Below are 23,217 nucleotides of genomic sequence, written 5' to 3'. Positions count from 1 at the left end.
TCCCAATTTGGTGGCTGGTAAACTTTTTACACCCACAGTTGGCATACTGGTGCGCCCATGAAAGTCCCTAGTATATGGTACTTAGGTGGTCAGGATATTGGTACACCAAGGATCTCCCATGGGCTGCAGCATATGTTGTGCCACCCATGAGGGCCCATGCAAACTGTGTCTGCAGGCCTGCCATTGCGGCCTTTGTGAAATGATGCATGCATCCTTTCACCACCAAACCTGGTCACTGCACTTAGGCACTATAAGTCAACCCTCTAGTAGGCCTTTCAGCCCAAGGGCATGGTGCATGTCCCTAAGTGTGAGGGTACCCCTGCATGAGCAGGGTGCCCCTGCACACCCCAGGCCATTTCCTGGACTCTGTAAGTCTGCAGAAGCCATCTTAAGGTATGTAGTGGACACTGGTGAACACGAGTGGTCCAACTACATGATGGTGCCTCCAAACCTAGGTATGTTTGGTATCAAACATGTTGGAATCATGCAACTACACCAATGCCAGTGTTAGTTGCATGATACCATGTACTCAGGGGGGTTCCTTGGAGGATCTCAAAGTTCTGCCTGTGCAGCCTCATGGGGTCTAGCTGCCATCCCATGCAGCTGCTGACCCCAGACACTGTTCTGCCCTCTTGCTGGTGAGCCTGGTTTAGGCCAGAGAGGCAGAACAAATTATTTCCTGCTAGGTAGAGGTGTGACCACCTCTCTGCATGTATTAGATGTCTAAGGGCTGGGGTGGGTGGCCTCGGAGTGCCACCATACTGCTTTGAAAGGCACATTTGAAGCCCTTTTTGCATAATCCGGTTTGCACCAGTTCAGGAACCCCCGGTTCCCGCTCTGGTGCTAAACTGAACAAAGGACAGGGGAGTGACTACCCTCCTGCCCAGTTCCTCCCCTAGGGAGGTGCACAGAGCACTGCCAGATTGCCACTTGATTCTGTCACCTTGGAAACAAGATGGGCAGAGGCCCCTGGTAGCAGCTGACTAGTTAGGCCAGGTAGATGACGTCCCTGACCCCCTCTGATAGGTGGGTCACTTCAGATGGTGACCAATCCCCTTTTAGGGTTACTTAAGGGGTACTCTGTGGGTTGGTCCTCAGATCCAAAAAGCAAGACTCTCCAAGGACCTCTCTGCAAGACATCTGCTTTTGGCCTCTCAAACAGCTGCTGGTCTGCTTTGGAACCAAAATACATCTGCTTCTGGTGGGAAGGCTCTGATTGCAACATTGTTTCTCCAGATCCTGCAAGAATTCTGAAAAATCTAAGGCTGTGCATCCTCCAGGGTAACAAGGACTCTTTGCACCAGGAAGCATGAAGGAATCTCCCTTCATAGAGTCTCCTGGACCTTGTTGGTCCCCAAAAATGTGCAAATACTTCTTCAGCTCCTGCTTGCATTTGTCAGTGCTTGTTGGTGACCTGGCTGGCCACTGACCCTGCAATCCAGCGACCATCGAGGGACAGCTCATAGGCAACTACTGAGATCTTCTGCAGATCCTGGACCCCGGAGCCAGACTTCTTCTTCCACCAACATGCAGGAACATCGCTCCTAGGAGGGTGGGCAATGCCACCTGTACCACCTGGGTACCTCCAAGGGTGCTGGACTCTGTCCATTTCCTTTTCATGTCCTCCACATCCGGGATCCATCCTTGGGTTCCACCGGCCTAGTCCACGGGTTGTGACAGCAGCTGGGCAATCCGAGGCACCCACTGACTACAGAGAGAGTCCCTTCTCCCTTCTGCATCCCTGGTGTAAGTACTCCTGACTTCTGGGTATCTTCAGGTGGAGGCACTCTCTAACCTCCCTCTTGTTTGCTGGTTTCCCTGGGTCCACCTGGAAGGGTCTTGAAACCCACAAACTCCAACCACTACTCCCTGTGCTAGCCTATGGGATGACTGGGTGGGTAATTACCTTGCACCTGGTCGCTGGGGACAATTACTGTACTTACCTCTGGTGTTTTTATCTACTCTAGCCCCTAGCTAACTACCACACTTACCTTGGTTGAGTTCACTATTTTGCATTCCACTTATTTAGTATATGGTTTGGCCCCTTAGGGCCATATATATTTTATGCTATTTCTGTTGGTTATTTTGTGTTAAGTGTTGATATCTCCAAAGGGAGATATATCAATGCTAGTCTAGTAGTAGTGCTGTAATAAATTCTCCTTTATTTTTGCAATACTTGTCTGTTTTATTTTTTGTGAGTGAGTGAGTGAGTCTGACTACTGTTGTATTGCAAGGTCTTTACTTTCCTCCTGGATAAGCTTCAGCTGCTCGCCTCAGCTACCCCTAAAGAGCTTTTTCTATCTGGACACTTAAACACTCTCACTAAGGGTTGCCAGGACTCAGTTTAGGGTGCCACACCACAGGTGTACACCATAAACTGAGCCAGCTTCCCACAGCATACCTACTACTTTAAACCTATGGTACCGAATCCATTGTCGTGGAATACCAAAGGCCTCAATTCTACAGCTTTGGACATACATTTGTGACTGGGGATTCGATATTATGGGGGTCATTACAACATTGGCGGTAAAAGCCGCTTACCTCCGTGCAGAAGACCGCCAACACACCGCGGCGGCAGCGGAATTCCGCCACGGTCATTATGACCCACTGCTCGGAATCCGCCAAAATTGAGACACCCACACAAGTCCGCCACACCAAAGGTCAGTGATAAATTGGCGAAAACAAAACCTCCACCGTCACGCCAACAGGAATACGCCCACACTATCACGACCCACGAATCCACACGGTGGTCTTTCAACCGCGGTATTCCATTGGCGGTACACACCGCCGCGCTCAAAATACACACACTCTTTCAAAACACTAACACATTGGACAATTCGAACTACACACACCTGATACACATACACACACCACTCCCACACACCCAATACAATATAAAACACACACCCACATCGCCCACAAACCCCTACTACCAAAAATTCAGAAAGAAGGCCAGAGACAGACACCACATTCTACAAACAAGCATCCACAGGTACTCAATACCATCACTCACACAACATCCACGCACCTCACACAACACAGCACTAAATATCACCCCACACATCACAACACACACCACCGCACACATCACCCACACCACCCCATGGTACGGCAAAGACACCCCAGGTTCTCTGAGGAGGAGCTCAGGGTCATGGTGGATGAAATCATCCGGGTAGAGCCACAGATATTCGGATCACAGGTGCAGCACACCTCCATAGCTAGGAAGATGGAGCTATGGCGAAGAATAGTGGACAGGGTCAACGCAGTGGGACAACACCCAAGAAATAGAGATGACATCAGGAAGAGGTGGAACGACCTACAGGGGAAGGTGCGTTCCGTGGTCTCAAGACACCACCTTGCGGTTCAAAGGACTGGCGTGGACCCCCAACTCTTTCCCCACAACTAACAACATGGGAGGAGCAAGTCTTGGCTATTCTGCATCCTGAGGGCCTCGCAGGAGTAGCTGGAGGAATGGACTCTGGTAAGTCAAATCTTAACTATTACATCCCCCACCCTACCTGCATGCTATCACATACCCCCACCCTCACCCTCACCCCCATCACTCCTACTCCTCACAAATGTCCCAATATCACAAACCACCCATCCCAACACCAAGCCCTGCATGCAACACCAAAGCATGGACACCCATCACCAAAGCATGGCCACTGCACATACCCATACACCCCCAAACCATCATCACACAAGGTCCCACACAGGAATGCAAGCACTGGGGTACAGGGTCACCCACCCATTGCACACCATGGCACACACAGATGCAATAATCATGCTTTTACACCCCTGCAGGACCCCTACCCCACGTCACCGGACAGGAGGGTCCAGACATGTCCACACCACCAACAGAAGAGGCCCACAGTCATGACAGCAGCTCTGTCCAACTGGATCTAGATGACCAGCCCGGCCCATTTGGGACCTCGGGACAGTCGGTTCCCCTCACACAGTCACAGGCCACTACAGAGCTTCCCCCCTCTGGAAACACCAGCACAGCACCCACCCAGCGGGCTCATACCTCTGTCCCCAGGACACGTCAAGCAGCAGTGTGTCCACCACTATAGGGAACCCAGGCTAACCCACCACCACAACAACAACAGGGACCTGGGGGCAGTGGCAGAGGGCACACGGTTCAGGGGCCAGAGGCCCAGGAACAGAGGGGAACTGGGAGGGCTGCTGTGCGACAGGGGGAGGACAGGCCCAGGGAACCCACTCTCCACAAGGCCCTCTCCAACATCATGGGAGCCTACCACCACTCCCAGGAGACGATGGCAACGGTACTGGCCAAGTTTCAGGAGACCCAGCGTCTGCAGGAGGAACAGTATTTGGGCTTCAGTGAGGAACTCAGATCCATCAATTCCACCCTGGGCACCATCATAGGGGTGCTGAAGGAAGTCCTCAACACCAGGAGGGACACTGTGGCACAACAAGGGGCCCCTGACACTATGACACTAGCCTGGACGATGAACTGCCCACCACCTCCCCCGGCGGTAGTGGACAGGAGGCACCGCCACAGGACCACCACACCAGCACCTCACCCCCTGCAGAGGGAGAACCACCCCGCAAACGGTCCCTGAGATCCAGGACAAAGACAGAGAACGATGCCAAGACCCCGCCAAGAAATTCAACCACCCTGATTGTCATCCTTCTGTCCCACTTTGTCACGCTGTCCATCATCAAACTGCCCCAGCTCCACTTCCTATGCCCCTTTGGACAATGCACCTGTGAGACTAATAGACTGGACTCTGCCATGGACACTCCTCCGCCATCACCCCTCACCATTTAACAACCCCCTCCAATATTGAGCACTTAAATAAACACCCTTAAAGCACAAAACAATCTGGAGTCTGTCTGTGATTTCGAATTAGTGTATTAACAATTACAGTGACAAAATGCTCTTTCAAGTTTAATGTCAACATACCTATGTCACACAGCTCTAGTCCATGAGGAAACAAAGCAGATGTCACACAGTGGTACCCACATCTGTGAAATCGTAAGAGAAAGTGACAACTCAGTAACCATACACTGGGTGAAAAGGACAGACAGTAGAGAGGTAGTAGTGTTAAAGTACATGTAGTAGGCAGGTTTGTCTTCTTACCTGTGTCTCACTGGAAGTATTGCAGGATCACAGAGTTCCTGTTGTCGATGTCCTCTTCTTCTGCTTCCTCGTCTTCACTGTCCACAGGCTCCACAGCTGCCACAACACCTCCATCTGGACCATCCTCCTGCAGAAAAGGCACCTGTCGTTGCAAAGCCAAGTTGTGAAGCATACAGCAGGCCACGATGATCTGGCACACCTTCTTTGGTGAGTAGAATAGGGAACCACCTGTCATATGGAGGCACCGGAACCTGGCCTTCAGGAGGCCAAAGATCCGCTCTATAATCCTCCTAGTTCGCCCACAGGCCTCATTGTAGCGTTCCTCTGCCCTTGTCCTGGGATTCCTCACTGGGGTCAGTAGCCATGACAGGTTGGGGTAACCAGAGTCACCTGCAAATGGCGAGGGACAACTGTTAGACACACACTAACTCTTAGGAATACCCCCAGACCCAGACAACTATTCCCACTGATTTGGTTCCAGGTGCTCACCTAGTAGCCACACACGGTGCCTCTGTAGTTGCCCCATCACATAAGGGATGCTGCTATTCCGCAGGATGTAAGCGTCATGCACTGAGCCAGGGAATTTGGCATTAACATGGGAGATGTACTGGTCTGCCAAACACACCATCTGCACATTCATCGAATGGTAACTCTTCCGGTTTCTGTACACCTGTTCACTCCTGCGGGGGAGACCAAGGCCACATGTGTCCCATCAATGGTACCTATGATGTTGGGGATATGTCCCAGGGCATAGAAGTCACCTTCCACTGTTGGCAAATCCTCCACCTGAGGGAAAACGATGTAGCTCCGCATGTGTTTCAGCAGGGCAGACAACACTCTGGACAACACGTTGGAAAACATAGGCTGGGACATCCCTGATGTTATGGCCACTGTTGTTTGAAATGACCCACTTGCAAGGAAATTGAGTACTGACAGCACCTGCACTTGAGGGGGGAACCCTGTGGGATGGCGGATAGCTGACATCAGGTCTGTCTCCAACTGGGCACACAGTTCCAGGATTGTGGCACGATCAAGCCTGTAGGTGATGATTACATGTCTTTCCTCCATTGTCGACAGGTCCACCAGCGGTCTGTACACCGGAGGATGCCGCCATCTCCTCACATGTCCCAGTGGACGGTGCCTATGGAGGACAACAGCGAGCACAGAGTCAACCAACTCAGAGGTACGTAAACACAGCTTACTCGGAAAACTATTCATAATCCAAAATTTGCCTGTATGAGTGTTGAGCCAAGGCCTAGGTATGTGTGACGCAGTTAAAAATAAAGCCATGTGGGCCCCTGAAATGGCGGCTGCCTGACCTGTAAAGTTGGACAATGGGATATGAGGTAACTGCACTGGCGTTGTACACTGTCGCAGTAGGCGGTCGAAGACCGCGGCGCAATTCTGCATTGGTTAACATTGGACCCTATGGGTCCCAGGACCCAATGACGATGTACGCCGGCGGTGACGGTACGCACCGCCACGGACGTGACCGCCATTTTCTATCAGTTAAATCACTCGATACCTGATCTGCGACAGGAGAGGACCTACACTGCAAGTGCTGCTGTGACCTCAGTCTGGAAGAGACAATGGCTCGTACATCTGGGAAAAGGGCCCCTGCCTTCAGCACGGAGGAGTTGGAGAAACTCGTGGATGGGGTCCTCCCCCAGTACACGCTACTCTACGGTCCTCCAGACAAACAGGTAAGTACACTGTGAGCATGCTGTATGGGCAATGCCTGTGTGGAGTGGGGTGGATGAAAGATGGGGGAGGGGAGAATGAGGCGTGCATGAAACGACGGTGAGTGCATGTGCGTCATGGCAAGGGTAGGGATGCGGGCCAATGACTGTGACGGTGCAGTTGGTAATAACTTTTCTTTTTCCACTGTACAATTCCTGTAGGTCAGCGCCCACCAGAAGAAGGATGTTTGGCGTGCCATCGCCAAGGACGTCCGGACCCTGGGGGTCTACCACAGACGGAGCACCCACTGCTGTAAAAGATGGGAGGACATTCACCTCTGGAGCAAGAAGAAGTCGGAGGCCCAGCTGGGGATGGCCTCCCAACGTGGGAGGGGTGCCCGTCGCACCATGACCCCCCTGATGTTTAGGATCCTGGCGGTGGCGTATCCGGAGTTGGATGGGCGCTTGAGGGCATCACAGCAGCAACAAGGGGGTGAGTACACTCTCATTCTGCTGATTCAGCGCGCAGTGGAGGTGTCTGGGTGGGGAGGTGGGCTGTGGGTTCCCCTAGGCCAGGGCAAGTGTGCTAGTTAAGTCCCCTTTTTCAGGCAGACCCTGTGGCACCCCACCTGGGTACAGTGCCAACTACACCTAGTCAGGCTCCTGTGACATCCATGTGTGCAGATATCGGCCATAGCCTTGTAGGCAATGTCCCGGGGATTGAATAGTGGACCCCAAGTGCGCGGCGTAGTGCAGGGGGCTTCTGTGTCGGTCGTGTCCGCCAACGGTAGCGGTAATGCATGCACTCAACATGTCTTTCTTCTGTCTCCCCCCCCCCTTTTTGTGGTATCCCTGTACTTGTGTGCATTAGCATCATCAGACAGAGGAGCAGTGGCACCTGAGCAGGAGGGAGCTGCATCCCACATGGCCCTGGAGGGCAAGACTCCGGACTCCGATTTCACCAGTGGGACGGAGGGCGAGGGGAGCTCCACGGTAGGGACAGGAGCTGACACCAGTGATACGGACTCGTCCTCTCATGGGAGCTCCCTTGAGGTTGCGGGCCCAACTGTGTACCCTGCATCTACAGGTACAGCCGCCACCACCCCCTCCAGCACCGCCCTCCTAGCAGCCCCTCAGCCTTTGCCCCATGCCCGCTCACCCAGGAGGGTGGGCATAACCTTCGCCCCAGGCACCTCTGGCCCTGCCCCAGTCACCCCTGCTGCCCTCAGTGAGGAGGCCATTGACTTCCTCAGGTCCCTCACTGTTGGGCAGTCTACCATTGTGAATGCCATCCAGGGTGTAGAGAGGCAGTTTTAACAAACCAATGTATTCCTGGAGGGCATTCATTCTGGTCAGGCAGCCCATCAGCGAGCTTTTCAGACTCTGGCCTCAGCACTGATGGCAGCCATTGTCCCTGTCTCAAGCCTCCTCCCTCCAACTTCCTCCACCCAGACCCAAACCCCTGTACCTCAGCCTATCCCAAGCACACCATCAGACCAGCATGCACACACCTCAACACACAAAGGAAGCTCTGGCAAACATAAGCACCACACATCCCACAGGCACTCACGCAAGCATCACACACATGCAGACATACCAACATCCACTGCCTCCACTGTGTCCCCTTCCTCCTCGTCTCCCTCATCCCACCCAGTCTCGTCTCCACTCACACCTGCATGCACTACATCTTCAGCCACTACATCCATCACCAGCACACCCACCACCACACCACGCTCACGTGCAGACACCACCCCTACTACCATTCACACATGCCCTGTGTCCTCTCCCAGTGTGTCTGTGAGCCCACCTCCCAAGGTACACAAACGCAGCCACACACCCACCCAACAGCCATCCACCTCACGACAGCCTCCAGCCCATGCACCTTCACACAAACTCAGCAAATGTACACCTCCTACGACCACTACCTCTTCCTCCACTCCCAAACCCCCTCCCTCTACCCGTCCCAGTGTTCCTAAGAAACTTTTCCTGGCCAGCCTTGACCTCTTACCCTCACCTCCCCCACCCCGTCAATCTCCTAGGGCCCGACTCTCCAGGTCCCAACCTAGCACCTCAGCCGCAACATCGGCGGGACCAGTGGTGCCAGTAGTCACCGGATTCTGGAGTGCACCAGGCAGCAGGGCAGCCAGTGTGGCAAGGAGCCACAGCACGGACAGTCCCCCACCTGTCAAGCATCAAAAGTTGGCCAGTGCCCGGCGGGAGTGTGGGAAGACACCAGCCACCAAAGCTGCTCCCAGGGGTACAGGTGGGAGTGTGGAGTCAGCTGCGACACCTTCCAAGGTGGGGAAGGGGCACAAGAAAACATGCAAGTCTGGGAAGATCAGCACGGCGGAGAAGGCCGCCATCAGCCCCGCTGCCAAGGACCCGACCGCCAGCAGCCCCACTGCCCCAGACAGGACCGCCAGCAGCAGCCCCGCTGCCAAGTAGCCGACCGCCAGCAGCCCCACTGCCCCAGACAGGACCGCCAGCAGCAGCCTCGCTGCCCATGACAGGACTGCCAGCAGCAGCCCCGCTGCCCAAGACAGGACTGCCAGCAGCAGCCCCGCTGCCCAAGACAGGACCGCCAGCAGCAGCCCCGCTGCCCACAACAGGACCGCCAGCAGCTGAACCGCTGCCAAAGACACCGCCGCCACAAGCACCGCTGCCAAGGACACCGCCGCCACAAGCACCGCTGCCAAGGACACCGCCGCCACAAGCACTGCTGCCAAGGACACCGCCGCCACAAGCACCGCTGCCAAGGACACTGCCGTCACATGCACCGCTGCCAAAGACACCGCCGCCACAAGCACCGCTGCCAAAGACACCGCCGCAACAAGCACCGCAGGCCCATGAGCGCCAAAAGCTCTGACGCTACTGAGGCCGCCACGAGCAGGATGAAGCACTCTTGGAACAAGGCCCCCTCCAGAACCAGTGGAGAGATACATCCACTACCTCAGTCCTTCGCAGGATGAAGCACTCTGGGCACAAGGCCCCCTCCAGAACCAGTGGAGACTGTTACCCACTTGAGAGACTGTGGCTTTGCACTCCCCAGGATTGAACAGTGGGCAAACCACCCACTGGAGAGACTTGAGTGACTGTGGCTTTGCACTCCCCAGGATTGAACAGTGGGCAACCCATCCACTGTAGAGTCTTGAGAGACTGTGGCTTTGCACTCCCCAGGATTGAACAGTGGGCATGGGGCCCCCTCGTGGATTTGGCATCGTGCACTCAACCGGCTGAGGTGCCCACCCTTTCCCTTCCCCCTGAGGTGCCTGTTCTATTTCTATCTGATGCCCCTGCAGTGTTCTCTCCGTCTTGTTCGGGTATCTTGTGTGGGCCTCGCCCATGCCTTTTGGGCCCAGTGGTCCTTGGACTTTAATGGTGGAATACCTTGGACTAATATTCTTGGTGTATATATTTGTAAATAGTGTATGTATATTTTTTGAATACTGAATTTTTATATATTACAATCATTCACCTCATTTCCTTTTGTCTTTGCATTCTTCCGGGGGGGTTGTAGGGGGTGTTGTGTGTGTTGTTGTGGGTGAGGGGGGGTGGGGGTGTTGCGTGTGTGTGTCACTGTTTTTCCCCTCCTCTCTCCCCTGTGTCGTAGGTGCAGTACTCATCGTGGTCTTTGCCGCCGGCGTTTGTGCTCCTGGTAGAGGAGCAAGAAGATAAAGGCTGGAAAAATGTGGAGCTCTGGTTCCATGGCGTCCTGGTTCCTCGTGGAGTGTGCAAAGGTGAGCGTTTTCCCTTGAAAATCCTGTTTCCTCCGTGTTTTTGTTCGCGGTGAATCCGCTCCGGAAAAGGTGGCGGATTGGTAGGTTGTAATTCTGTGGGCGGTACATTGTCCTCCGCCTGTCTGTTGGCGGTGACCGCCGCGGTGTTCGTTTGTAGCGCCGTGGCGGTCGGAGTGTTAAAGTGGCTGTCTATGTTGGCGGTTTCTGCCACAGTCGTAATTCCATTTTTTTTACCACCGGCCTGTTGGCGGTCTTACCGCCACTTTAACACCGACCGCCAGGGTTGTAATGACCACCTATGTCCCTCCAGGAGATGCACCTTAAGCATAGTGAAGATCATGGGCTAAACATAGAGCATACCCGCTGATTTACAAGTCATCTGCAACCACTAAAGACAATGGAGTGGCCCTCCTCTTTCACTCCTTGACCTTCCAAATAACCAGCAGCAAAAAAAGACAAAGATGGGAGGGTAGTTATGGTCAAGGACACTTCAAGGGAAGGGTCTGCACTATAGCTTTGGTGTACGCACCTACTATTGGACAAGCCAAGTTTGGCCACTCTTTGCTTTCTCTCCTGGGTATATTTGCAGAGGGGGACATTATTTTGATGGGCAACTTCAACCTAACCTGGGAGTCCATCCTTGAGAGCATTCACCTCCATAGAATACAAACTGGAAACTTTTCAAAGGCACTAAAGCAAGCTATCCTCGATTGGAGTTTGATAGACGCCTGGAGGGTCATTCACCCTTCATCGCAGGATTGTACAGTCTTTTCCTATACCTACAGCAAGTATTAATGGATCAACTACATATTCATAATCCAATTAATATAACACACTATTACTGAGGCTAGATTTCATCCTATAACACTCTCAGATCATGCTCTGGTGGAGCTTATACTGGAGTGGCAAGCCCCGAGATCCAAATTTCTGAGATGGTTTTATCCAGCACCACTGACCCAGGACCATCTCTTCAGAGACAAACTCAGTAAGACCATCAGGGAATATTTCCAGATGAACAATCTCCAAGACACCGACCCTTCCAAAACCTGGGATACTTCTAAAGTGGTCCTTAGAGGGAAATGTATCTCATTAATGACTACTCTGTCCCAACAGAAGGCCCGAGATTGAATAGCACTCAAGGCCGAACTCAAGTCAGCGGAGCAAGCCCATCAAAATTCCCCCTCCCTGCTTACAACAGACAGTGACAGCCTTGCTGGGCCAGCTTAACGCTAAATACACAAACAGGGTGGAACACACCTTACTGTGCCTTAAAAAACTACATATGAACAGGGGAACAAGATAGGCCGATCTGGCGCATCTGCTTCAAGTTAAGCAAGAAAAGCAATACATTTGCCAGATGCGCCTAGACTCCAGAGAAGCTGTTAGTACAGAAGAGAGTAAGGCTCAGGCCTTTCAAGATTTTTTTTATAAACAATTATATACTTCAGACTCCACTGAGGAGATGGATCAACTAGCTTATCTAGAGAGACTGGAACTCCCCCAGGTGACCGCAGACCCAAATGAGCTCCTAGAATGCCCCATCTGGGATGACAAAGTTCAAACTGCTATTGACACCCTCAAACTGCATAAATCACCCAGGCCAGATGGGTTTATGGCTCAATTTTACAAGACCTTTAGCTCTGACTTGGTTTTACACTTAACTGCCTTACTTAATTACATAGCCGAATCCTGCAGAGTGTCACACACTATGGGCGAGGCTTTCATATCTATTATTCTGAAACCGGGTATAGATGATCTGCCTCTGCACGTCTTAGCGACCTATTGCACTGCTCAATCTAGATACCAAAATCTTGGCCAATAGGCTAGAAGATATCATGCCAGAACTGATCCATCCAGATCAATCTGGATTAATTAAGGGGAGGCAGACTCATGACAATCTGAGGAGCATGGGCCACATGGTCGAGAAAAGCAACTAAGAAATGTACCCTGGCAGTTCTCTTGGTGTTGGATGCTGAGAAAGCCTTGGACCTGGTGGACTGGCCCTTGCTCTTTCACACCCTACATGGATTTTGCTTTGGGGAACAATTTATAAACATGGTCCAAGCTAACTATGCCCATCCAAGATCAGGCATGGTAGTGAACCTACCTGCCTCTGATCCTTTTGGTCTGGAACGCAGCACGAGACAGGGGTGCCTACTATACCCGCTTTTATTTGCTCTGCCTATTGAACCCTTAGCAGCCAGAGTGAGAGCACGGCCCTACATCCGTAGGTTATCCTCTGGCTTGACAGACCACAAAATATCTACGTTTGCAGACGATGACCGGCTGTCCTTCACATCCCCTTCGACTTCACTAACAGCCCTACAAGCTGAACTTAAGACCTACAAGATGGTGGCTGGTTTTCGCAAGAATCTCCACAAATCCTTTCTACTTAATTTAACTCTCTCCATGAGCGAGATTGAGGAAACAGCCAGATCTGAACCCTTTCAATGGGCTAAAAACAATCTGACCTATCTGGGGATTAATATCACTCTGAGAGTGGCTGACCTCTATAGAGCAAACTAACCCCACACCTCCCTTTAAGTACCAACTAAAAAACAACCTTAAACATTGGGCCACTCTTTCTATCCTGGCTCGGGCACATTAGTGCAGATAAAATGACCAATCTACCATGGGTTTTGCACCGTTTTCAAGGTCTCCACATTGCCTGGAGAGGCAGGGGGTCTATCCCTACCCAAGTTACACCCATGTACACTACAACGCAGCAGTCCCACCAGCGTTGCTTCCAGGCCCTTTTGATTCATGGTGAGAAGGGGAATGCCTCACTATCTCTGCTCTACCCCTGGTGGGATATCCTAACTTTTGAACACTGCCAACAAGACTTTACTTTCCCACTCACAGAAATGTAATTAAACCCAACTAAAACATTGGGCACTCAAGCCAGAAAATAGACTAGCAGCTTCAGGAGAACTTTCCCCCAGAGAAAAGTTTGGACGGAGAGCAGGAGGGCTACAGGGTAAAATTTTGTTTCTCTACCTACTCTGAATCTCCTCCACACGCACAACAAGACCTCGTCACATAGACTTTTGGGAGCAAACCCTTGGGGTGGATATTACCCCAAAGTAATGGAGTAAGATTTGTAAAGATATAACTAGATTCAACCACTCAGTGGGGATGAGAGAAACACACTATAAAGTTCTTTATGATTGGTATTTATATCCTCGAAACTTAAAAAGATTTACCCAACCACATCTGATTTACGTTGGAGGGGCTGTGGGATACTTACGGACTTTAAACACATCTGGTTGGACTGACCCATTATTACACCATTCTGGTCTCAGGTATTGGCCAGATTAAGGAGGTCTTCAGATATTCCCTTCCATATACTCCGGGGTTTGCCTTACTGGGGTTCCGTAACGAAACATTCAAGCAGCAAACCTCTAGCGATTGCTCCAAGTTATGGCTATGCTTGCTGGTGGCTCAGACTGCTCTGGCTACAGCCTGGTAGAAAACGGAAGCCCCTTCATTCTCGCAATGGCATGCCCGCTTATGCGAGCACTAACCATGGAGAGAAAGGTTGACATGCTCTTAGAAAAACGTAAACATTTTGAATATACATAGGGTCCCTTGGTACGATTTCTATCCGCTGGCTTACCCTTATTTGCCTGTCCTAGATACACTAGAGTGTGACCCCTTTTTCAGACCTAATGCCAGACGGTGCTCCTGCCCATCTCGTGGGCTCGAGGACGTTGATTCACTCTAGCATCTGTCCTGCTGACTTTACCATCGTACGCGCAGTTTGAAACTCCCACATCACTACTCACTCTATTTAATTGTTTTGGGGCGGCGGGGGGCTTTAAATGGGTAAATGTTTGGTATACGTTGTGACTGACCTGAAAGTGATAATCCATCTTTTTGTTTTCTCTTAGCTGAGAGGCCTGCGAGTTATAGACACTGTTTACTCTACTGCGTACTCAACATGTACTTATGGTCAGGGGCTGCTTCTTCGCAATGGTGAAGGAGTGTCGCCCCACCCCTGAACCACTCCCCACCTCCGGTTAAGCCAGGAGCTGAAACATAGCACAATATTTAATTATCATTTTATCTTTCAGCTGCTGGCTCAGCTAGCAGCATGTTCAGGAAGGGACGGGGCTGGGCCACGGGAGGTGGGAGGGGAGATAAGGAGAGAGTGCACCTCAGTGCCCCTGCGTATTGGGCCAGCTGTCTCAGGCCGGCCAAACACACAAGCACACTTAGGTTTCTCCAGCCCGGCTGTGTTGAACAGCCTGGCTGGAGAAACTGCACAGACTCCAGGGTTGTGTCTGAGTGGCAATCCAACCTGCTTAGACCAATCCTGAGGCTGCTTTCTTGCTATGTTCATCATGAAACAGCTCCAGGATTGCTGGAGAGCCTGTGCTGGTGTCCCAGTGAATGCTGGGACACCAGAAGAAGAGAAGTGACAAGAGAAGTGACAAGCAAGGTGGCAGGAGACGGCGGCTATGGGAAGACGTACGTTTAAAAAAAAAAAATTATTTCCCCCCATCCCCCCATCCACCTATCTCTGTCCTTCCTTGAGATCTGCAACAGCCGCAGCTGCTTATGGTCTCCTATTTGCGCAATGCTGTCACTGTTTGTGCCTGGCAAAATCAATAAAGTTTGAGGAGAAAAAAAAGGCTGAGGTAGATCCCCTTCCAGGGTGGCCATAGGAACAGAACACCCCACTCTTTACAGGAGTGTTGGGAAAGAAGATTATCCACAAAGGAAAATGTTTTTAGCATGAAGAAAAATAAAAAATATGCACATTTGCACAGCAAGACTGCCTTTCCCCTGCAAAAAGTTTTACTCTGAGCACAAATCCACTTTGTGTAAAAATCAAGTGCCACATGACATTCCAAGTATTGCATGACTTGCAGCTTTCAAAGCTACTAAGGTAATATTTTTAATTGCCACATTTTGTTTTTAATACCCATAGGTGAGCGGATCCTCTGGACAAGTTTTTTTTCTTTGCATTCTATGATTTGTAGTTCTGTTTGTCTCATTATAAGATCAGGACTAGAAGTCCCAGATTTGAAATAGGAAAACTTGGGCCAGATTTACAAGGCCCTAGCGCCTCCTTGTGCCACATTGGAGTCATTTTTTTTACGCTAATGTTACTCAAGGAGGCAATTTTCACTGCGCCATATTTACAAAGTGGCGCTATGCATGCATTGCACCACTTTGTGACCCCTTGCGCCACATTATAGTATACTGAATGGGAAGAAACATTAAGGGGAAAAAAAGCGCTCCCAACATTCCCCTCTTAAAATTAAAAAACTAAACCACTTAAAGATACGGTGCTCCCGACCTAGGAGGATTCCCCCCTTCCTCCAAAACTGTGTCAGCACAAACACAACAAACTTTATAACAGAGACCTAGGCACTCGTAAATTAATTTATAGCTATAGAGTCAATAATACATAACTTTCAAATTCATAATTCAATGATCCAATTCACATAAGACATGCAAATGAACAAAAATCCAGTAGAATCCTTTCGAGTGAAGAATCCATCTTTAATAAGACACAGAACAGCCAACACGTGTTTCGTCATGGGAGTGAATGCTCCCCGTGACTTTTTCAAGGCTGCAAAAATATCAAACATAAAATACATATATAATATAACATAAATCAATACATACACTGTACATGACACACAAGACTTATTAAATCAACATATCACAATTAATGAAAAAACATTTTTTTATGTAATCCACGCTTTTACAATTGGATCTGAGATTCCATTATTTACAATCAATTTAGTACTGAAATGAACCCAAAATCAGCCCCATCTAGTTTGGAAATGAACGGGAGGAACCAAGGCACAACCCGCGAGGAATAATGACACTATATATAAAGAAAGTCAAAAGGACTATAACCAAGAGCAATCCGTAAGTGAAAAGACAAAAGAAGTGCAAAATTATCCAGTGCACGCCCAAAAGAGGAATATAGCTATAAAAGAGTATAATACATATACATAGAATATCTCCACGCAAACCAATTGTGTGCAAGGAATCCCAAAGTGTACCCACAGAGACCCAGAACAAAGCAAACCATACCTCAGCTGGGTGTGACACGGGAACCAACAGTATCCCAAAATTCATAACCAATAAATAAACTCGACTCTGTTGACACAATACATTGTATATCACTATCAGAGCACAACAGGAAAACCGTGAAATAATAATTAAAGTAATAAACACCCTGTGAAATCCACCCAAAGTTCAACATAAAACACCTTCCAGCAGTTGACCATATACCTGTGGCTACATACACAATTAAAGTGTGTCACTGACACCTGGAACAATAGAGTTAACACAGGTTAAAGCAGTGAATATATAAGTCAAATGATACCATCCAATAATGTTTACTGCGCTATCGGCGCATATGATGATTTGCAGCCCCCACTCACCTTAATTCAAAATCAGTCGGAAAGTACGAAAGCGGAGCCCGAATTAACAGCTCCGAAAGACGAGTGGCAAGGCGTTCGATTTGTCTGCCATCATTTAAACAACACGGTAATTCTCTTCCTAATATCGCGGGAAGATGAAGTCCCTCACGCGCGTTCGAACAACTCGAGCGCGAATGAAACGTATTAAAAGGAAAGGAAAGTAATAAGGAAGAAACACGGGCGCCATCTTAAAAGGGGAAACCAAGATTAGTCCGTATCCCCAGCGTATCATAATTGCCAATTGGACCGATCCTAATTTAAATAAACACACGTAGTAAGAGAAAAATGACTTACAAAAAGGAAGAAAAGAAAGCAAGCGGCATCTTTAAAGAGGAAACCAAATTTAATCGTATCCCCAGTGTACCATGATTCCCAGCTAGAGCGACCAAAATATTTTGATGTACACACGTAGCGAATGAAAATTACTTACTCAAATCTAATTACACCGATATGAAAACAGAGTAAAAGACTGCGCTTATTACTAATCACAACTCAATAAAATCCACCTATTATTCACATAATCTATAAATAAATTCAAGTCACGTTTGTGCCCCGGTCCCTACCTCACAAACCAAACCAGATGGTAACATAATTACTAAAGAAAAAAAAGAAAAAAGCATGTCCTCTGTTTTAGCTTTAGAATAGGAGCATCAAATAGCAAAAAACGGAGAAGGCCACCATATAGTATCTAATAGTGACACAATTAGTAAGATATGAGTATCATTATCCCATGCTATCATAAGAAGCCAAACAAACATTAGATAGACAATATAACCAGCTATTATGTGTATCTCTCCAAGATGTCCTGTATCACCATTATCAGTTCACATATAACTCTAGGGGTTATACAAATACATAGTATAGGCCTGTGATTACAATGATATATAAAAATGAAAATTACCCTGTCCCCTAAATATTTTGAAATGAGAAAATAATGTATTTTGAAGATTATATTGCTACAGAAATGCAGATGAGAAGTTAATTTAACCAACATTTACCCCAATAATAAGGGCCCATATGTGAATAGTGCTAAAGTAATATGAAAGATAAGACATCAGCACATATAGTATCATTAAATCAATCCAAGAAGTATTCCATCTCATAGTTGGTATTGAGACCCATTTCCACCGCTCTTAATTTGAGAATCCAAAAGCATTCTCTCTTTCTCAGATCTAACTCTCTATTACCACCGCATGGACCAGCATGTACCTTCTCAAAACCAAAAAATTCAAAAGCCCAAGTGTCAATCTGTTTATGGCATTGATACATGTGCGTGACTATGGGATAGCGTTCATCCCGCTGTATCAGAGCTCTGTAGTGTTCACTAATTCTTACTTTAAGGGATCTGATGGTGCTACCAATGTAATACAGATCATATTTGCACACAATCATGTAAATTATAAAACAGCTGTCACATGTGATATTAGAGGTGATACGAAATCTATCCCCCATTAGACTATCGAAAGTGGAAATCCCTGATCTACTCCATTTACACATCCCACATCGACCACACTTAAAAAAAAACTTCCTGCGAGTCGTAAGCCAAATGTCCTGTTGGGGTGTCAATGAGTAGCTAGGAAATAAAATATTTTTAAGGGTTCTTCCTCTGCGATAAGTAAAAGTAGGTGAGCCAGATATTTGACCTTTCAGGGTTATATCTGCCTTGAGTATGTGTCAATGTTTTCTCATACATCTCCGTAGGGCCGCTGAAGCAGGAGTATAGTCGACTACACACCTTACATTATTATCTGTAACTTTATTCCTATGTCTCAAAGTGTCAGCCCTGGATAAGCATCCAATCCTACTATATGCTTTGTCCAGAATGCCTGTAGGATAGCTCCGTGATTTAAACCTGGCTGTCATGTCTTCGATATTATTTCTGAAGTCCACTTCCAAATTGCAATTTTTCCTGGCACTAACCATTTCCCCATAGGGAATGGAGTAAATTTGGTGTCTCGGATGTGCACTACTTGCGTGCAGAATTGAATTACAGGCTGTGCTTTTTCTATATAAGCGACTCTCGATCTTATCTTGAAGGATGAAAAGTTCCACATCCAAAAAGGTAATGCTAGTCTCGCTGTGTTCCCAGGTAAACCTTATATTGAAGTCATTTGAATTCAAATAACTGACAAATTCATTCAGTTGAATATTATCTCCTGTCCAAATCATAATGCAATTGTCGATGTATCGACCCCAAAATAGTATATTCGAATTCCAAGTTTTCGCCTCCTTGCCCCAAATGAATTTATGCTCAAGGAACCCCATAAAGAGGTTTGCATACGCTGGTGAAAATCGAGACCCCATGGCTACACCTCTTTTCTGGCGATACCACTCCCTTTTGAAGAAGAAGAAATTGTTATCTAAAATCATCCTGATCATGTCCAATATCATGTTAGTGTGTCCATATAAACTGGCCGATTGACTGTATAGAAAGTGACGTAGGGCAATCATGCCCAAATCGTGATCAATACTCGTGTATAATGAGGTAACATCCAAAGTCACTAATGTCATACCTTGGTCCCAAGTAAGGTCACTAAGGATACCAAGAATATGCTTAGTATCCTTAATGAAAGAGGGGAGGTTGGTAACAAATGGCTGTAAGAAGATGTCGACATACTCAGATAACCTCTCCGTTGGACCACCCATTCCTGATACTATAGGTCTACCAGGTGGTGAGCGAGAGTCCTTGTGAATCTTAGGTAGAGTATAAAGACATGGGAATCTAGGTCTAAACACTCGCAAATACATGTACTCTTCCTCCCTCAATAACTGTCGATGCAAACAGAGTTTCAGGAATTTATTAATCCTATTGGAAAGACCTGGTATAGGGTTAGATTTAATTCTCTCATAACAATCTGGATCACCCAACTGTCTGGCGATCTCCAATTCATATTCCTGGCTGTTCATGATTACAATATTCCCACCCTTATCAGCCTCTCTGATGGTAATCTCATTGCAAGTACGTAAGTTTTTAAGGCACTCCAGCTCTCCTTGATTCAAGTTACTACAACGAGTCCGATAACGAGCCTTATTCTTACTCTCCGCTTTAATGAGGTCCTGCCATACCAATTTAAAGAAAGTATCTATGCAGTTACCCCCACTGAGAGTAGGTGTCCATCTTGACTTAGATTTAAGACCACTTGCCATGGTATCTGGCACAATATCCATATCCTCCAGAATCTTGGATATTGAGGTAGGATCCTGTTCGTAATCAGTAATGGAAAGCAGCACAGCTGTGTCTTGTATGTCTTTAATGGAGAGAGAGTGGTAGTCTTTACTACAAGCAGATAGGATATCCCTATCCTTAGTGCCACTGTGAGCACTAAAAAACTTTTTGAGTTTAAGTCTCCTAACATATTTGAAAAAGTAAATTTTAGTTTTTTGAAAGTCCCCAAAGTTATACGGGCAAAAACCCAGGCCCTTTGTCAGTAGTGTATTGGCATGCGTTGACAGTTCCAAACCAGATAGATTGACAATAGTAATTGCCCCACTACTGTTCCCCCTTATTTCCGCTTGTGCCATGACCTGGTTTGAACCCCTACTTTTGTTTCTGTGTGATCCCCCTCTCTTACTCCTCCTTGTTTTACGGGGTCTTCTGTATGTCTGTTTGTCTCCCTCTGTCCTTATCTGATTCTTTGAACCTCGGCTAAAAAAGACAAAGTGCCCTGTTTATTGGTGACATCCTGCCCTGAGGTATTGGACACCTCACTAGATTCACTGTTACTGGCTGAGATGTTACTAAGCGATGACTGGGAGCCCATTTGTTGGATCTGCAAACATTCTGTATCCTTAATTAAATGGTCATACTTGCGTGAAAATGTAAAGACTCTCCCTCTCATATACTCCAACTCGTCCTGTTTAAGTTTACGTGACTTCCTACGTGTAACCTCTATCTGGTGTTGACTAATGATCTCATTTAGAATTGCATAGTTCTTTACAGTCGCCTCCTCCATATTCATATCTTTGATTTCGGTTTCTAAACAGGAAATGTCTGCCTGAAGTTTGTTAACTTTCCTCTTGGAATTCTCTATTAAAATATTCATCAATTTCATAGAACTTGATATCAGTTCCTGTTCCCAACTGTCTAATAGGTCTGGGTCCAAATCGTCAAACGTGGGGAATATATGAGATCTCAGACCTCTAGGTATCCTATTAAGTTTAACATAATGTTTCAATGTGGCCCGTCCCACCATTTCAAGACCTCTTGCTTCTTTAATCTCTCAAATTTGATAAATTTATCCCGTAATCCAACCCTCTCTGGTCTACTGCATGAAGGGTTGGAAGAGTGGGCATCTTTCGTAGATCCAGAATCACCAAATAAGTCCGCTGCCAATTTGGCACGATCCATATTGAACATTACAGTAAAGAAAAGAATCAAGGTGTATGGAGCTGCTACCCTTACACAAACTATATAGTATACTGAATGGGAAGAAACATTAAGGGAAAAAAAAGCACTCCCAACATTCCCCTCTTAAAATTAAAAAACTAAACCACTTAAAGATACGGTGCTCCCGACCTAGGAGGATTCCCCCCTTCCTCCAAAACTGTGTCAGCACAAACACAACAAACTTTATAACAGAGACCTAGGCACTCGTAAATTAATTTATAGCTATAGAGTCAATAATACATAACTTTCAAATTCATAATTCAATGATCCAATTCACATAAGACATGCAAATGAACAAAAATCCAGTAGAATCCTTTCGAGTGAAGAATCCATCTTTAATAAGACACAGAACAGCCAACACGTGTTTCGTCATGGGAGTGAATGCTCCCCGTGACTTTTTCAAGGCTGCAAAAATATCAAACATAAAATACATATATAATATAACATAAATCAATACATACACTGTACATGACACACAAGACTTATTAAATCAACATATCACAATTAAATAATTTTTTTTTAAAATGTAATCCACGCTTTTACAATCGGATCTGAGATTCCATTATTTACAATCAATTACATCAATTTAGTACTGAAATGAACCCAAAATCAGCCCCATCTAGTTTGGAAATGAACGGGAGGAACCAAGGCACAACCCGCGAGGAATAATGACACTATATATAAAGAAAGTCAAAAGGACTATAACCACGAGCAATCCGTAAGTGAAAAGACAAAAGAAGTGCAAAATTATCCAGTGCACGCCCAAAATAGGAATATAGCTATAAAAGAGTATAATACATATACATAGAATATCTCCACGCAAACCAATTGTGTGCAAGGAATCCCAAAGTGTACCCACAGAGACCCAGAACAAAGCAAACCATACCTCAGCTGGGTGTGACACGGGAACCAACAGTATCCCAAAATTCAGAACCAATAAATATACTCGACTCTGTTGACACAATACATTGTATATCACTATCAGAGCACAACAGGAAAACCGTGAAATAATAAGTAAAGTAATAAACACTCTGTGAAATCCACCCAAAGTTCAACATAAAACACCTACCAGCAGTTGACCATATACCTGTGGCTACATACACAATTAAAGTGTGTCACTGACACCTGGAACAATAGAGTTAACACAGGTTAAAGCGGTGAATATATAAGTCAAATAATACCATCCAATAATGTTTACTGTGCTGTCTGCGCATATGATGATTTGCAGCCCCCACTCACCTTAATTCAAAATCAGTCGGAAAGTACGAAAGTGGAGCCCGAATTATCAGCTCCGAAAGACGAGTGGCAAGGCGTTCGATTTGTCCGCCATCATTTAAACAACACAGTAATTCTCTTCCTAATATCGCGGGAAGATGAAGTCCCTCACGCGCGTTCGAACAACTCGAGCGCGAATGAAACGTATTAAAAGGAAAGGAAAGTAATAAGGAAGAAACACGGGCGCCATCTTAAAAGGGGAAACCAAGATTAGTCCGTATCCCCAGCGTATCGTAATTGCCAATTCGACCGATCCTAATTTAAATAAACACACGTAGTAAGAGAAAAATTACTTACAAAAAGGAAGAAAAGAAAGCAAGTGGTATCTTTAAAGAGGAAACCAAATTTAATCGTATCCCCAGTGTACCATGATTCCCAGCTAGAGCGACCAAAATATTTAGATGTACACACGTAGCGAATGAAAATTAGTTACTCAAATCTAATTACACCGATATGAAAACAGAGTAAAAGACTGCGCTTATTACTAATCACAACTCAATAAAATCCACCTATTATTCACATAATCTATAAATAAATTCAAGTCACGTTTGTGCCCCAGTCCCTACCTCACCTACCAAACCAGATG

General features: G+C 47.2%; 1 protein-coding gene across 2 annotated transcripts in view; it reads right to left on the bottom strand.

The window, feature by feature from the left end:
- The window catches only part of LOC138267493 (hippocampus abundant transcript 1 protein-like), an 83,212-nt gene extending 60,540 nt beyond the window's left edge, over positions 1-22,672 (bottom strand). The window contains exon 1 of one of the 2 annotated variants that reach the window (XM_069216485.1): positions 22,596-22,672. The gene's annotated coding sequence lies outside the window, so the exon portion shown is untranslated. Of the gene's footprint in view, positions 1-16,930; positions 17,066-22,595 lie in introns of those variants that run through there. The other variant, XM_069216484.1, reaches the window with a different exon arrangement.
- Between the last annotated feature and the right edge of the window lie 545 nt (positions 22,673-23,217).

The sequence above is a fragment of the Pleurodeles waltl genome, chromosome 12, assembly GCF_031143425.1.
Source record: "Pleurodeles waltl isolate 20211129_DDA chromosome 12, aPleWal1.hap1.20221129, whole genome shotgun sequence".
NCBI classification, from domain to species: domain Eukaryota; kingdom Metazoa; phylum Chordata; class Amphibia; order Caudata; family Salamandridae; genus Pleurodeles; species Pleurodeles waltl.
Note: the sequence above shows the minus strand (reverse complement) of the source record. Positions and strands in the feature narration are given on the sequence as shown.